A 17,356-nucleotide genomic window follows, 5' to 3' on the forward strand; every position below is an offset into this window, starting at 1 on the left:
TTGTAAAAGCTTTTTGTACCCAGCCAAGATTCTTTCAATTCTTGTTTGAAGTATTTTCATCCATTATTCCTTGGAAAATTCTTCCAGTTCTGTGAGATTCCTGGGTCGTCTTGCATGTACTACTATTTTGAGATCTAGGCACAGATTTTCAATGATGTCCAGATCAGGGGACTGTGAGGGCCATTGTAAAAACTTCAGATTGCGCCTTTTGATGTAATCTATTGTGGATTTTAACCTGTGTTTTAGGATCACTATCCATTTGTAGAAGCCGCTCTCTTTTCAACTTCAGCTTCTTTTACAGATGGTGTTATGATTGCATCAAGAATTTGTTTTGTTTTTTTATCACACCTATTGTACCTTTTGATCAACACATACCTTTTTGCCTAAGAGTTCTATTTTAACCTCATCGGTCCACAGGATTTGTTTCCAAAATGCATCAGACTTATTTAGATGTTATTTTGCATACTTGTGACCGTGCATTTTATGGTGAAGATGCAGGAGAGGTTTTCTTCTCATGACGGCTATATTTGTGCAGGTGCCTCTGAGCAGTAGAACAATGTACCAGAACTCAAGAATCTGTTAAATCTTTCTGAAGGCCTTTTGCAGTCAAGCAATTGTTTTGATTTGCCTCTCTATGAGCAGCTCACTAAAATCTTGCTTTGTCCTCCAGCTCTTATCTTGACCTGCACTGTTCCTGTTAACTGCCATTTCTTAATTACATTTCGTACAGAGAAAAGGGCAACTTGAAAACGCTTTGCTGTCTTCTTATAGCCTTCTCCTGTTCTGTGGGCCTCTGCCATTATCATTTTCAGAGTGCTAGGCAGCTGCTTAGAAGAACTCATGGCTGCTGTTTTTTGGCATGAGATTAGAGGCTGGGTTTTTATAAAGCTGTGAAACTTTCATCACCTGGCCTATCCTACCCACTGAATAGTGATGAGTGAGTGGACTCATTACTCAGGTTTTCCGAGCAGGGTGACCACTGAGTATTTGTTAGTGTTCGGAGATTAAGTTTTCATCACGGCAGCTGAATGATTTACAGCTATTAGCCAGGCTGAGTACATGTGGGGGTTGCTAGGTAATCCCCACATGTAATCAAGCTGGCTAACAGATGTAAATCATTCAGCTGCGGCGATGAAAACTTAATCTCCGAGCAGTCCTAAATACTCGGAGACCACCCGAGTGTGCTGGGGGAAACCCGAGCAACGAGTACACTCGCTCATCACTATTGGTGAACAAGCCATAACCCTAACAGGCTAAATATGGTCTTACACCATGGACAAAGCGATCTAAGCACACACATCTCCAAGGGTGCCCAGACTTTTGCATCAGTCCATTTTCGTTTTTGTCATTTTTAAAACATAAAAGATACAAATATATACAAGTGGGAAGAACGAGGCTAAGAACCAGATTTGGTGCATCTAAGATATAGATGCAACTTTTCTGGAGCGGCTGGGAGCTGATGTTTTTAGTCTGGGAGGGGGCCAATATCCATGGCCCCTTCCTAGCTATTAATATCAGTCTGCAGCTGTTCCCTTGTAAACTAGCCAGTAAAGGCTAAGTAAACAGCTTTGAGCTGATATTAATAGCCTGGGAACCTTTTACAGCTATTGGTTCCTTCCCAGAATATTAACATTAGCAGTCGGCTTTCCCTTTGCTGGGGTATTTTTTTTTTTTTTAAATTAACAGTTGCTGTTTGGTTACAGCCTATGTAGGTTCACTCTGTTAATGTTCCTACATAGGCTGGTTACTGTGTGTGTGTTTACTTGCTGGCTTAGCAATGAGGGTGTCTTGTGACATCTCTTTATTACTAAACCTAGGGCTTGGTGACAGCTGACGCCAAGCCCTAATCCCATTACCGTGATGCCACACTGCATCCGAATGAAAAAGTGGCGTTGAACCAAGAAATTACATTATAGAACTTTTAAAAAAATATTTTTATTTATCTAAAAAAGCATTCATTGCTGTACAACAACGCATGGAAAAATGCGGTAAAACTCAGTTTTGCAACAGCGTTTTTGCTGACAAGACATGCCGAAACGTTGCAGAATTTTCTGCAGCAAATACTCAACGTGCGCACATACCCTTAGACTTGACTTTGGTTAGGAAAAACGTAACTTTTCATTGATTAGTAGGCCTTCAGTTTGTTAGGTTTTGTTTGTTTGTATTTGGGGTATCTGTACATAGGAGAAACCGGTTGATTTGTCTCTTACAAATTCTTCAAAGGTAAGTAACTACGAGTTCTGTTTTTTTTTTGTTTGTTTTTTTTAATCCAAGGGTAAGGTCAAAATCGGCAATAGTCAATGGGTCCATTCAAAAATTGTACTGCACTCAGATGACATCCATGTTCAGTCTGATTTTCACAGACTATAAGAAAGGACAAGGTGGAGAATTTCCCCCCTCCACGTACCAGAAAAACTGACATTTGAACCATACGCTGACAAATATAATCGGTCTGTTTTTCTTCATATTGAAAAAAATCGGACTTCTCAGTAAGGCCTAAACGCTCATGCAGACGTCCATGGGTTTTGGTCTGATATTAGACCGCAATGCACGGATTGGCTACAGTCCTGCAAACCTGAGTTGAGTTTCACAGAAATATATGAAGCTGTCACGCTCTGGTCGGGAGAGCCGCAGCCGGTCAGTGCTTGGACATCTACATGACCCCTTTTTATTGTGAAAAATGCAGAGCATTTAATTAGGCTAAATATAATGGAAGGTCTCACCTTGTGTCCTGCTCGATAGTTTAGAAAGGCTGGCGTCTTCTAGGGGCAGTTTCAGATCAGAGATTCTGGGCGTAGTATCACTTGTAGCAAACAAAGGTTTGAAAAATTCCGGGGATCCCGCACTTGGCCTTATCGGTTTGTCTCCAATATAATGCGTTTGGAGAGAAAATTCTCTTCAGAAAATTTCAGTCTTTTGACTGAAGGAGGATATTTTATCTCCCGAAACAGGTTATACAGTAGTCAAGGAACTGCTATTAACTTTTACTCGGACTCCCATGACAGCACGACGAGAGAGGGGATCCGCCCATTAGGAACAGGAAACCTACAGATACAAAAGGGCGGCACCTCTCCCCTGCATCAGTTGGTTTCCTGTTCCTAAAGGGATGGGTGCCCACAGATGAATCTTATGGAGCCCAGGCCGGCCGGCCGATTCCGGTAGCGAGGGGGTCTCCTACCTCGGCCGGTGCGGAGATCCCTGGAGACGCCACGGTGGTCCTTGCTGGACTGCACGTCGGTGGCGTTCGCAGCAGGGAGCAGAGTCCAGAGGATTTCTCGCCTCCATCAGCGTCAGCGCCGGTAAGTATTTCCCATTGGCGGTGCAGCGGTAGCGTACTTGCGGGGTGCCGGCGTCAGGATTATGTGGCCGGAGCGCTGCGATCCGTCCCCGGCGTCCTGCACCGCTCTCAGCGTGTGCTGGAGCGTTTCCGGGTGCGGTGACGCGGGGGGGCGGAGTTAGTAGCCGCTTCCGGGTCGCCGGATGTCTGCGCATGCGCAGTCGATCCAAAATGGCGGCGCCCATGTATCCTGATTACCGGTATTCTCCCACATGAATCCTATCATCCCTGCGGTATCCTGGGCCAATGGGAATGGCACTGACCTATCTGCTGACCGGATCCAAGGGGGATTTAAGCAGGTGACGATTCAGGAACCCTGCTTTTGGTCGCAATTCGTCATGGAGAGTGGTGGTGAGCAGCAGCAGCTGCTTGATGATGTGCGTCAGAAGCCCAAGGAGAAAGACAGAAGCGACCAGTCCAGTCGTAAAAGCTCATCCGGGCAGGGATCAAGAGCTTCGACTAGGAAAGAACCCCCTCGCATTCCGGTACTTTACTTTGGCGCACGGGTAAGTGATCTACGTGAAAGTTCACTCTGTGACGCGGGCCCCTTATACTTTATCATTCTAGGGAAAGAAGAGTGACAAGTCAAAACATAAGGAGTGTGCCCTCTGTGGAGTCCCCTTACCAGACTGTTATCCTAAGAAATTATGTGCCCCCTGTATACAACAGACGGTGAGGTCTACAGGTGTGGTGGGGTGGAAGCGACATTAGGTCAGATAGTAGTTATCACCTATACTGTCCCCCCCCCCAGGTAGCAGAAGAGTCTGTGAGTGCGGCAAACCTGAAGGAGATGATACGTTTGGAAGTGAGGGAATCTCTACGGTCCCTATCCCAAACGGGAGGTTCAAAACATAGAACCCCCCTGGACTCTAATTCTTCGGAGGAAGAAAGAGAAGAGGGTGCCTATCACTCTAGTCCTTCCTCCTCTTCATCAGATGAGGAGTCTGGACGATTTTGTCTGCCCCTGGATAAGATTGACAAAGTGGTCAAGTCAGTTAGGGGCACAATGGGCATAGAAGAAACCAAGCCGCAGCCCTCAAAGCAAGAGATGATGTTCAGCGGACTGGATCGTAAAAAACACAGATCTTTTCCAGTGAACGAAAAGATTCAAGACTTAATCCTCCGGGAATGGAAGAAGCCGGAAAAGAAGGGTTCCTTACCGCCAGCTTTAAAACGCAGGTACCCCTTTGATGATCCGGTTGTAGAGACATGGGACAAAGCCCCTAAGTTGGATGCGGCGGTGGCAAAAGCATCCAAGAGAGCCTCGTTGCCATTTGAGGATATGGGGACCCTCAAGGACCCCCTTGATAGAAAAGCGGACATTTTCCTTAAAGGTACCTGGGAAACAGCGGCAGGATCTCTCAGACCAGCGGTTGCCGCAACATGTACAGCCAGATCTTTAATGGTCTGGCTGGATCAGTTAGAGACCCAGCTTAAGGACGGCGCTTCCAGAGATTCTATTCTGAAGGCCTTACCAACAATTCAAAATGCTGCGGCCTTTCTATCAGACGCTTCGGTGGACTCAGTCAGGATGGCGGCTAGAGCGGCAGGGCTCTCCAACGCGGCTCGTAGAGCCTTATGGTTGAAGTGCTGGTCAGGCGACATACAATCCAGAGCTAAGCTCTGCGCAATCCCATGTAAGGGAGAATATCTCTTTGGTCCAACTCTGGATGAGTTGCTGGAGAAAGCGGGGGATGACAAGAAGAAATTTCCTAATCCTTCTTCAGCATCCTACCGTCGGCCCTTCAACAGAAGAAGATTTGGTCGCGGAAAGAAACGCGGGTCCTCACCCTCTAGAGAGAGTTTTAGATGGGAGGACAGACGCGGAAGAGGTACGGGCTATATGTTTCGCCGTTCCTCAAAAGAACAAAGAAAGCCGGACCAATGACTAGCAATCCCCGTGGGGGGTAGACTGTCAACATTCTCTTCAGCATGGTTTGACATTTCGAACAGTAAATGGGTCCGAGGCATTATAGCTAAAGGCCTAAAGCTTGACTTTAGTCATTGGCCTCGGGATAAATTTAAGTTAACCCCTTTACGCTCCTCCCCCCTTGAACAAGCAGCCCTGGAAGCAGAGGTCATGAACTTATGCTCCAAGAGAGTTTTGATCGAAATCCCAGGATCAGAAAGAGGGAGGGGATTTTACTCTCCTCTTTTTCTGATCAAGAAGCCAGACGGATCATTTAGAACGATCATAAATCTCAAAAGCCTTAATGAATTCCTGGTCAATGAATCATTTAAAATGGAAACAGTCAGTACAGCAATAAAAATGTTGTTTAAACACTGCTTCATGGTAGTTGTGGATTTAAAGGACGCATACTATCATGTTCCAATACATGAAGACTTCCAGAGATTCCTGAGAGTAGCTGTGACAATGGGGGGTCAGGTTCGTCACTTCCAGTTCAGAGCTCTTCCCTTTGGCCTATCAGCGGCCCCTAGGGTATTTACAAAGTTAGTGGCCGAAGTCATGGCGCACTTGCGAGAATCTGACATCCTGATTGTCCCCTATTTGGATGACTTCCTTATAGTGGGAAGTTCGGCAGACCATTGCCTCTCACAACTAGAGACAACCACAACCAAACTTGAACATCTGGGGTGGATCATAAATTATGAAAAATCCCGGTTACAGCCCCAAATGATACAGAGATTCTTAGGGCTGTTGTTAAATTCAGAAACCCAACAGTGTTGTCTTCCGCCTGACAAGTTGTTACACATCCAACAACAAGTATCTAAAGCAATTGATAAACCATCCATGACCCTTAGACAGGCTATGTCACTGTTAGGATCTCTAACCTCATGCATTCCCGCTGTCCGTTGGGCCCAATTTCATACCAGACCTTTACAATCCGAGGTACTGGTTAATGATAGAATTTTACAGGGGTCTTTGCAGAGTCAGATTACCTTGGGTCCAAAAGCCCTTACTTCTCTTAGATGGTGGCTAAACAGTGACAATTTATCGGCGGGAGTTCCCTGGGTAACACGGGTGACACGTATTGTAACAACGGACGCTAGCCCTTCAGGTTGGGGAGCACACATGGATGACATGATAGTTCAGGGTCTATGGGACCCCTTAACATCAGCCTCCTCTAACCACAGAGAGTTAATGGCAATTGAACTTTCTGTTAAAAAATTCCTCATATGTCTGCAGGGTCACCACGTCAAGATCCTCTCGGACAACCAGGTGGCGGTCGCATACATAAATCACCAGGGTGGAACTCATTCCGAATCTCTGATGAGAGTGGCGGACCGGTTATTCCAGACAGCGGAGAACAATTTTCTATCTTTAACCGCACTGCACATAAGAGGAAAAGAAAATGTGAAAGCGGACTTTCTAAGCCGCAACACCCTGAGACAAGGGGAATGGTCTCTAAACGATCTCGTGTTCAACCAGATTGTCCAAAAATGGGGACATCCAGAGGTGGATTTATTTGCCACCAGGGACAACCGAAAGACAATAAAATTCTGTTCCCTAAATCCCAGGGAGAATCCTCTGGCGGTAGACGCCTTTCTGATCAACTGGGACTTTCGGTTGGCTTATGCGTTCCCCCCGCTGGGCCTGATACCTCTGGTAATCAGGAAAATAAGAGAAGATCGGGCAAGAGTTATATTGATTGCCCCATTCTGGCCCAGAAGGGCCTGGTTCACCTGGCTCAGGGTCATGTCAGTGGAGGACCCCTGGGTGCTTCCGGACATCCCAGATTTGCTCCACCAGGGTCCGATCAGCCATCCTCAAGTAAAGAGTCTCCATTTGACGGCATGGAGTTTGAGAGGGCGTTGCTGAAAAACAAAGGGTTCTCCCCAAATTTGATTGAAACCCTTATGAAAAGTAGGAAGCAGATTACAACAACAATCTACGCTAGAACCTGGCGGAAATTCCTGGCCTCTTCTGACTTTAATTTAGAAGAGGGAATACCTATAAAACAGATCTTAGAATTCCTGCAAAGGGGCTTAGAGCTAGATCTATCCACTAGTACCCTAAAAGTACAAGTCTCGGCCCTAGGGGCCTTGTTTTCATGTAACGTCGCCAATAATTATTGGATCTCAAGGTTCATTAAAGCCTCTAGTAGGGCTAGACCCATACATAGGGATAGATCTATGCCTTGGGATCTTAACCTAGTCCTGTCAGCATTGACTAGAGAGCCGTTTGAACCATTACAATCAGCTTCAATTAAAGCATTATCCCTTAAAACAGCATTTCTGGTAGCAATAACATCTGCCCGTAGGGTAGGAGATATACAAGCTCTCTCCAGAATTTCCCCTTACACAGAGTTTCTGCCAGATAGGGTAGTCCTCAGACCAGACCCGGCCTATTTACCAAAAGTATCATCTCGGTTTCACAGGTCACAGGAGATAGTGTTACCATCTTTCATTCCCAATCCCTCCAACCCTAAAGAAGAGCTACTCCATACACTAGACGTTAGGAGATGCCTGTTAGAATACATCTCTGTTACTGATACATGGAAGAAAGATAATGCCTTATTTTTATCTTTCCAAAATCCCAGAAAAGGACTCAGGGTATCAAAGTACACACTAGCAAAGTGGATTAGGGAGGCTATCTCTTTGGCTTATACTGCAGGTGGGGGTCCGACTCCGCAGAATCTGAGGGCGCATTCCACCAGGGCCATGGCTACATCCTGGGCGGAGAAATCTGGAGTATCAATCGACCAGATATGTAAGGCGGCCACATGGTCATCCCCGTCCACCTTCTTTAAGCACTATAGGTTGGATTTAGGGGCCTCCTCTGATCTCACCTTCGGGTTAAGGGTGCTGCAGGCTATAGTCCCTCCCTAAGGTAGTGTTACATCTCTGTAAATCTCTCGTCGTGCTGTCATGGGAGTCCGAGTAAAGCATTAACCTACTTACGGTAGCGGCATTTCTCGGAGGCCCATGACAGCACCCTTAGTTCCCTCCCTATTCACGTGGGGGTTGCACCTCCTATAATGTATATATCTCACGTGTATATGCCCAGTTCCAATATATGGGTTAAAATTTTGTATATAAACTGTATATAATGTGTATTTTTGTGTGCTACTAACCGCGGTAGTCCTCTCAAGGCTCTGAAATACAACTGATGCAGGGGAGAGGTGCCGTCCTTTTGTATCTGTAGGTTTCCTGTTCCTAATGGGCGGATCCCCTCTCTCGTCGTGCTGTCATGGGCCTCCGAGAAATGCCGCTACCGTAAGTAGCTTAATGCTTTTTGGTTATTTTTCAAAGTTTTGTTTGTTACAAGTGTAATTGCTAGGTCATCACATTTTAAGAAAAGGTTGTTGTGGGACACCTTCTTTAGGCTACGTTCACATTTGCGTTGTGCGCCGCAGCGTCGGCGCCGCAACGCACAACGCAAACAAAAACGCAGCAAAACGCATGTACAACGCTGCGTTTTGCGCCGCATGCGTCCTTTTTTTCATTGATTTTGGACGCAGCAAAAATGCAACTTGCCGCGTCCTCTGCGCCCGGATGCGGGCGCCGCAGGGACGCATGCGGCGCAAAACGCAAGTGCGACGCATGTCCATGCGCCCCCATGTTAAATATAGGGGCGCATGACGCATGCGGCGACGCTGCGGCGCCCGACGCTGCGGCGCAGACCGCAAATGTGAACGTAGACTTATACCATTGGCTGTATTATCTGAAATAAGGACCTATGACCCCTAAAAAAAAATATTGTCCGAGAAATATGAGGAACAGCTATAGATGGTGGTGGCCCCTTTGCCCCACTGTATAGCTACACATATGGTATGCCCACCCTTGCCCTGTGCATTTACATCAATAGATAAATGTTATTAATATTTTGATATTTTTTATATTGCAAATTATTTTAAAACTGATTTTTATTATGGATATGAGTCATAGGGAAGACTTCATTAGTGGTTTAGTTGGACTATTTAAAAAAAAAAAAAAGTAAGGACTACAGTAAAAGTCTGTAGAAATATGCGCCGAAGTTTCTCCCAGAGAATGGAGCTAGAATTAGTAATTTCCTGCAGTCTAGGCCTGTACCTTTTTGACAATCAAAAGAATTGTTTTTGATTTTCTTAATTTATATGTTTAACCTCAGACTTGTGCGTGAGAAGACTGTCAGCTCAGGAATATTTCTGCCAGTGAGTGCTGCACATTTATGTAAGCGGTTACATAAGCTGACCTCTAACCAGTGGCTAAGAAACATTCCACAGCCAGCAAAATAAATGATGCACCGACACAAGCCCAGATTCTGTCCACAGTTCTAGAAGAACCCCTTCACAGCTCATTTTGTCATTTTATTAAGGTTTTTAATACAGGACATTCATGTATTCCTGTATAATTGTGATTTTGGGGATCTTTCCTAAGGGGTGCGCTATGCGTTTGCACAATCCACTATTACATAATGGTGCATTGACTGAGTTTATAGATGGTTTTTTCAGTGGTGGATCTGGCTGGGCCGTTGATGAATTAAGTTTTCTGAGAAAGTGTTTTTCATGATCGATCGATTTTTAATCTGCCAGGTGAGGTCACAGTGTCTGAGTCCTTACACACAGGGTGAATAATTTCCTGCAGAGTTAGGGTATGTTCACACGCTGCGGTTTTTGCTGCGGATCCGCAGCGGATTTGGCACTGCGGATCCGCAGCTTTTTTCCATGTAGGTTACAGTACAATGTAACCCAATGGAAAACAAAACCCGCTGTGCCGACGATCCTTTTTTCCCCAGGCAAATCCGCAGCGGTTTTGCCTGCAGAAAAAAGAAGTACCTGTCAATTCTTTCTGCGGATTCTGCTGCGGGTTTCCAGCAGCCCCAATAGGAAACTGCAGTTGGAAACCCGCAGTGGAATCCGCAGAAGAAAAAGGATCAAAAACCGCAGCTAAAAATCAGTGCGGATTTCAGCTGCGGTTTTTCAAAACAGGACCTGAAAAAAAAAGGACGGAAAAAAGGATCGTGTGAACGTAGCCTTATGGTTGGCATTTTAGTGAGGCCGGGTTCACACATCACATTCACATGGACCGACCATGGGTCTCCTGGCCTGAACTCATTTAGGCCCACGAGGTTGGTGTGTTTTGGGTCACGAGACCCGTGGCTGGTCCATGCATCACAAATGTGTGAATGCGACCTAAAGGCATGCAGAAACTGCTTCAGGGAACTCCCTAAAAGGAGCAAGTTCACATTAGATTTTTTTTTTTTTGCAGCAAAACCTAATCTCTTGGCAGGAAAGAAGCTGCAGGAAAAAGCATGTGGTTCTTGCGTTTTTTTGCTGCATTTCTGTCATGCTAGATTTGTCTCCCGTGCATGCTGATAAAGTTTAGTATTGGAAAATACTGTATTTTTTGGACTAGAAGACGCACCGGACCATAAGACGCACCACAAACTTTACAGTGGAAAATGGCAGAAAAAAGATTTTTATAAGATGGGGGGGTCCGTCTTATTGTCCTAATTTTAAGGTATCTTACATGAGGGCTGGCGGTGGTAGAGCGGGGTCACATGAGGCATGGTCCTTTCCTCAGGAAGCCGGCGGCGGCAGAAGTGGGGCAATGCTGCAGTCCTGGGGTGCGATGCTGCGGGTCCGGGGTCGGTGGTGAGGCAGAGCATGGAGCAGGGACCCTTCTTCAGGATTCCGGCGGCAGAAATGTGAAGACTCCGCAGCCCGGTGCCAACTGCGAGCAGAGCCAAGTGCATCACCGGTTTCTCGTGGGCCGCCTTCCTGAGGCCGCGTGTGTGCCGATTGAGATCTCAGTGGCTTCAGGAATATGGCCGCCGAGATCTCAATCTGTGCACGCGTGACTTCCGGCTGCCATTTTCCTGAAGCCAATGGCAACAGAGATCTCAATCTGCGCACACTCTGCCTCAGCTTCAGGAAGATGGCCGCAGGGAAACCGGTGATGCACTCGGCTCTGCTTGCCACATTTCTGCCGCCGGCATCCTGAGGAAGGGACCCTGCTCAGGTGTACTACGCACCGCTGACACCAAACCTCCACATCACCACATCTCTGCCACTGCTGATTCCGCTGCTACACCACTGCTGCAACCCCCCAGTAAGCCTGCATTCAGACAAATTTTTTGGGGGAAATAGTGTGTCTTTTAGTCCGAAAAATACGGTAAGTCCTATTCTATAGGTTCGTGTTTTGGCACAAAAAAACGCCTGCACTTATGGTGTTTTTTCAGAGTCCACCACCACCACCACCACCACCACCACCCATTCATTTCAATGGTTGAAAAATGCTGAGTGACTTGCTCCACTTTGCAAACATGCAAAATCCTGATGCCAAAAAAAACCCGGTGTGTGTGACGTTTCTGAAATCTCATAGACTTTGCTGGTACTGTAAAATGAAGCTGACAATTTACATTAAAAAAAACGCATAGTGTGACCTTGGCCTTATTGGAGTTTTTATTTTCCTGGTATACACCTTTTTATAATTTTTTTTTTTTTTTTTGCAACACAGCCTCTGTTTACTGGAAGGGTTGTGCCGCTGACAGTTTTATTTGTTTTCCTGTATAAGGCTCACGATCCGATACTAGCAGCACTTTGGACGCAGGGTGTGTTTGTGGTGTCCAAACCTCTGATGTTTGTAGAACACAGGTAAGGCCATGTGCACACGTTCAGTATTTTTCGCGTTTTTTTCGCTATAAAAACGTGATAAAAACGCGAAAAAAACGCTAACATATGCCTCCTATTTACAGTGTTTTCCGCATTTTTTGTGCAAATGTTGCATTTTTTTCCGCGAAAAAATCGCATTGCGGAAAAAAAAGCAACATGTTCATTAAAAATGCGGAATTGCGGGGATTCTGCACACCTAGGAGTGCATTGATCTGCTTACTTCCCGCACGGGGCTGTGCACACCATGCGGGAAGTAAGCAGATTATATGCGGTTGGTACCCAGGGTGGAGGAGAGGAGACTCTCCTCCACGGACTGGGCACCATATAATTGGTCAAAAAAAAAGAATTAAAATAAAAAATAGTCATATACTCACCTTCGATGGCCCCCGGAGTGTTCCCGCCTCTCACCGCTGCATGCTGCCGCTTCGGTTCCTAAAGATGGTGTGGTTCAGGACCTGCGATGACGTCGCTGTCTTGTGATTGGTCGCGAGACCGGTCATGTGACCGTGACGTTATCGAAGGTCCTGAACCACACCATCTATAGGAACGGACGCCGCTGAGGATATCGGCTGTCTGCAGAGGGTGAGTATAACCATTTTTTTATTTTTTTTATTATTTTTAAACATTCTATCTTTTACTATAGATGCTGCATAAGCAGCATCTGTAGTAAAAAGTTGGTCACACTTGTCAAACACTATGTTTGACAAGTGTGACCAACCTGTCAGTCAGTTTTCCAAGCGATGCTACAGATCGCTTGGAAAACTTTAGCATTCTGCAAGCTAATTACACTTGCAAAATGCTAAAAAAACGCGAAAAAAAACGGGAAAAAAACGCAAAAAAAAAAAAAAATGCGGATTTCTTGCAGAAAATTTCCGGTTTTCTTCAGGAAATTTCTGCAAGAAATCCTGACGTGTGCACATACCCTTAATCTGAATGTGTTAACTGAACCGTGCGGATTTACCGCATCCAATGCATTATCGGTGAAGTTTCTCTCCACTAGAGAAATTGACAAGCTGCGATCTAGAAAGGCGCATGTCAGTCTCCATGGGTGATCCGCAAGTGACTATGCACGCAAAGTGGACATGGGATTTCTAGAAATCCCTCCACTATGCTTTAACATTTAGCCGCTGCATAAATACACAGCATCAAACCTGCAGCAATTACTGATCGTGTGCACATTCCCTAAGGCCTCTTTCACACTCCTGTCTTTTTGTGAAAAAAAAAACAAAAAAAAAACCAGATCCAGCAAATGTTTCTGCTGGATCCGTTTTTTTCTCATAGACTTGTATTAGCGACGGATAACCATCCGTTTCATCCGTCGTGCACTGGATCTGTCGTAAAATCGCTGTCCGTCCGGCGGAGACGACGCACAGAGGAACGTTTTTTGTGTATGTCGGAAAATCGCTCAGCTATGGATCCTGCACCGTCCGTCATTAGCTATAATGGAAGCCTATGGACGCAGGATCCATCGCTGACTGCAGGAATCCAGCAACGGGTTCTGTCTTTTGGAAATTCTTCCGGGCATGCTCAGTTACAGTCAGGGAAATTCTCTCTCGCTCGCTCTCTATATCTTTTTACTATTGATGCTGCATAGGCAGCATCAATAGTAAAAAGAGAATGTTAAAAATAATAATAATAAAAAAAAAATCTTGATATTCTCACCTTCCGTCTTTTCAACATTTTGACTCCTTGTAAAAAAGACGTGTGAAAGAGTCCTTAGGGATGTGGTTGAATATCGGCAGTTATTACAACTCGCACTGTTCACAAACATTGGGGCAATAATTGCCCCCCATAGAGGGCTCTCAGCTCTAGAACGATCAGGAGAGGATATTGGAAGTGCTTGTAGGATGATCATCTCCTGACAGCTGCATCATTGCAGCTTGAGTTACTGGCGCCTCCTCGAATTGCCAGGTACATATTGTTCCTCATGTGATGACTGCACAACCAAAGATTTCCTACATGAGCGTTGGTGTGTGTGTGTATATGTATACGTGTATATATATGTGTGTGTATATGTGTATATATATGTATATATATATATATATATATATATATATATATATATATATATATATATATATATATATATATATATATATATATATATATATATATATATATATATATAGATGTGCGTGTGTATATATATATATATATATATATATATATATATATATATATATATATATATATATAGATGTATATATATTCTAAGGGGTACTTCCGTGTTTCTGTCTGCAACTTCCGTCACGGAAATCCCGCGTCGCTGATTGGTCTCGCCAGCTGCCTGTCATGGCTGCCGCGACCAATCAGAGACGGGCACAGTCCGATTAGTCCCTCCTTCCTCCCCGCAGTCAGTGCCCGGCGCCCGCATACTCCCCTCCAGTCACCGCAAACATGGGGTTAATGTCAGCGGTAACGGACCGCGTTATGGCGCGGGTAATGCACTCCGTTACCGCTGCTATTAACCCTGTGTGTCCCCAACTTTTTACTATTGTTGCTGCCTATGCGGCATCAATAGTAACAAGATGTAATGTTAAATATAATAAAAAAAATAAAATTGAAAAAACGGCTATTCTCACCTTCCGTCGTCGGACGATGCGCTCGCGCCTGCCGCCATCTTCCTTTCCCAGAGATGCATTGCAAAATTACCCGGAAGACTTAGTGGTCTCGTGAGACCGCTAAGTCTTCTGGGTAGTTTTGCAATGCATCCTGGGAACGGAAGATGGCGGCAGCCACGCGCGCATCGCCACAGCTTTGCTGGATCCCTGCGGGTGAGTATATCACTATTTTTTTTATTTTCATTTTTTTTTTTAACAGGGATATGGTGCCCACACTGCTGTATACTACGTGGGCTGTGTTACATACTGCGTGGCTGCTATATACTACGTGGGCTGTGCTATATACTATGTGGGCAATGTTATATACTACATGGCTGCTATATACTGCGTGGGCTGCGTTATATACTACATGGCTGCTATATACTGCGTGGGCTGTGCTACATATTATGTGGGCAATGTTATATACTGCGTGGGCTGTTATATACTGCATGGGCTGTGCTATATACTACGTGCCCTGTGTTATATACTGTGTGGGCTGTGTTATATACTTACGTCGCCTGTGTTATATACTGCGTGGCTGCTATATACTGCGTGGGCTGTGTTATATACTGTTTGGGCTGTGTTATGTACTGCGTGGCCACTGTTATATACTGCGTGGGCTGTATTAACGCATCGGGTATTCTACAATATGTATGCATGTATATAACAGCCACATAGTATATAGCCCAGGCCACGTAGTATTTGTCTGCTATATACTACGTGGCCTGTGCTATACTGTGTGGCTGATACATACATACATACATACATACATACATACATACATACATACATACATACATACATACATACATACATACATACATACATACATACATACATACATATTCTAGAATACTCGATGCGTTAGAATCGGGCCACCATCTAGTTATATTATATTGGAAGATGTAAACATTACGGGATAGAAGCAGGGGGGTAAAGGTTATCTTGCACTAGTGATGTCACAATGACCTTTTAGAAAAAAAATTAACTTTTAAAGGCCAATAAGATTCACAAAGGCAAAAAACAGCTGCACACAGTGGCGGAGTTTTTAATAAGCACTCTATCCACCCTGCCTTTCTCCAGGGTCCACGCTCACTGCTTTGCTGTGTAGATGCCCGGTTGTATGTAATAAGGACATGCCAAACTTGTGTTGTAGCCAGAAATCACTCATTCTAAGCAGCACATTGTGCGTGGAGTGATATTTGCAGTGCAGGGTGTTTGATAGTCGAAAACTTGTTTAATGACTGAAAACGCCCAAATTCTGCACGTGTCAAAGTACAGTATAAGCTCTACATACAATAACAGGCGGAGCCGCAGAGGGCTATGTGGAGGTGACCAGAAGGTTGTATCATGCCCCCGCTGTATGGAGATGTGTCAGAATACCGCAGCAGGAAGGAGGGGGCTTCCCTTCAGTTTTTAATTGTAACGTACCGTTAGTGAGCGTTAATACCAAATTATAGCCCTGTGGAAATGGGACCGTCTCAAAAGAGGAACAAGAAATGACCGTTAATAAATAGGATCTTTTCATTATACGTAATGTCTGAAAGTCTTATTTAGCATCCCTGTAAAGAGACAATCCGTACTTTTTTATTTTTATTTCTTTAATGGTCCATTAGGCCAGTATTTCATACCGTGAAAATGATGAGTTTTTTTTTTTTTTTTTTGTGCAGAGAAATCTGCATTTAAAAGTGCAAATTGAGATACTGATTTTGCTTTTATTCTAAGCCATATTGCATGACTCGTTTAAAGGGTTGATTGTGACTTGTAGGATCGCTACTTCCAACTGGTGGCGCTATAGAGTTAAGTCCTCTTTTTCTCTGAAGAGGCAATTTGCATATTTCCCAGAGGAGCATTGCACGGCAAATAAGCCTCCTTACCTTGACAAGCCAGAGCTGGTATGTCACTCTCCATAAGGAGAAACGTTGCCCCTTAGACTTCAATATCATGAAAACTCATTCCCTCTGTTTTTCAAGGTGCTATTGTACTGTGCATTTAAAAAAAATATATATATATATATTTTTTTTATAGTCTTATATGAAGAGCCTGAAAAAATAGATAACTTGTGTTTAAAGGGAATCTGTCACCCCCAAAATCGCGGGTGAGGTAAGCCCACCGGCATCAGGGGCTTATCTGCATTCTGTAATGCTGTAGATAAGCCCCCGATGTATCCTAAAAGATGAGAAAAAGACGTTGGATTATACTCACCCAGGGGCGGTCCCGCTGCTGGTCCGGCGCCTCCCATCTTATTACGATGACGTCCTCTTCTTGTCTTAAAGCTGCTGCTCCTGCGCAGACGTACTTTGTCTGCCCTGTTGAGGGCAGAGCAAAGTACTGCAGGGTGCAGGCGCCGAGAAAGGTCAGAGAGGCCCAGCGCCTGCGCACTGCAGTACTTTGCTCTGACATCAACAGGGCAGACAAAGTACGCCTGCGCAGGAGCCGCAGCGTGAAGACCAGAAGAGGACGTCATCTGATGAAGATGGGAGGCCCGAACCTGGAACGCCCCTGGGTGAGTATAATATAACCTTTATTCCTCATCTTTCAGGATACATCGGGGGCTTATCTAGAGCATTACAGAATGCTGTAGATAAGCCCCTGATGCCGGTGGGCTTAGGCTACGTTCACATTTGCGTTGTGCGACGCAGCGTCGGCGACACAACGCAAACAAAAACGCAGCAAAACGCACGCTAAAACGCTGCGTTTTGCGACGCATGCGTCCTTTTTGGCCGAAAGTTGGACGCAAAAAAATGCAACTTGCTGCGTCCTGTGCGCCCTGACGCGTGCGCCGCAAAAAACGCATGCGTCGCAAAACGCAGCACAACGCATGTCCATGCGCCCCCATGTTAAATATAGGGGCGCATGAC

The 17,356-nt window shown here is 45.2% G+C and overlaps 1 protein-coding gene across 11 annotated transcripts in view; it reads left to right on the plus strand.

Annotated features, from left to right (window-relative positions):
* Positions 1 to 17,356, plus strand: part of TAOK3 (TAO kinase 3) — a 285,308-nt gene that overhangs the window by 59,675 nt on the left and 208,277 nt on the right. The window lies entirely within an intron of this gene.

The sequence above is a fragment of the Ranitomeya variabilis genome, chromosome 1, assembly GCF_051348905.1.
Source record: "Ranitomeya variabilis isolate aRanVar5 chromosome 1, aRanVar5.hap1, whole genome shotgun sequence".
Lineage (NCBI taxonomy): Eukaryota > Metazoa > Chordata > Amphibia > Anura > Dendrobatidae > Ranitomeya > Ranitomeya variabilis.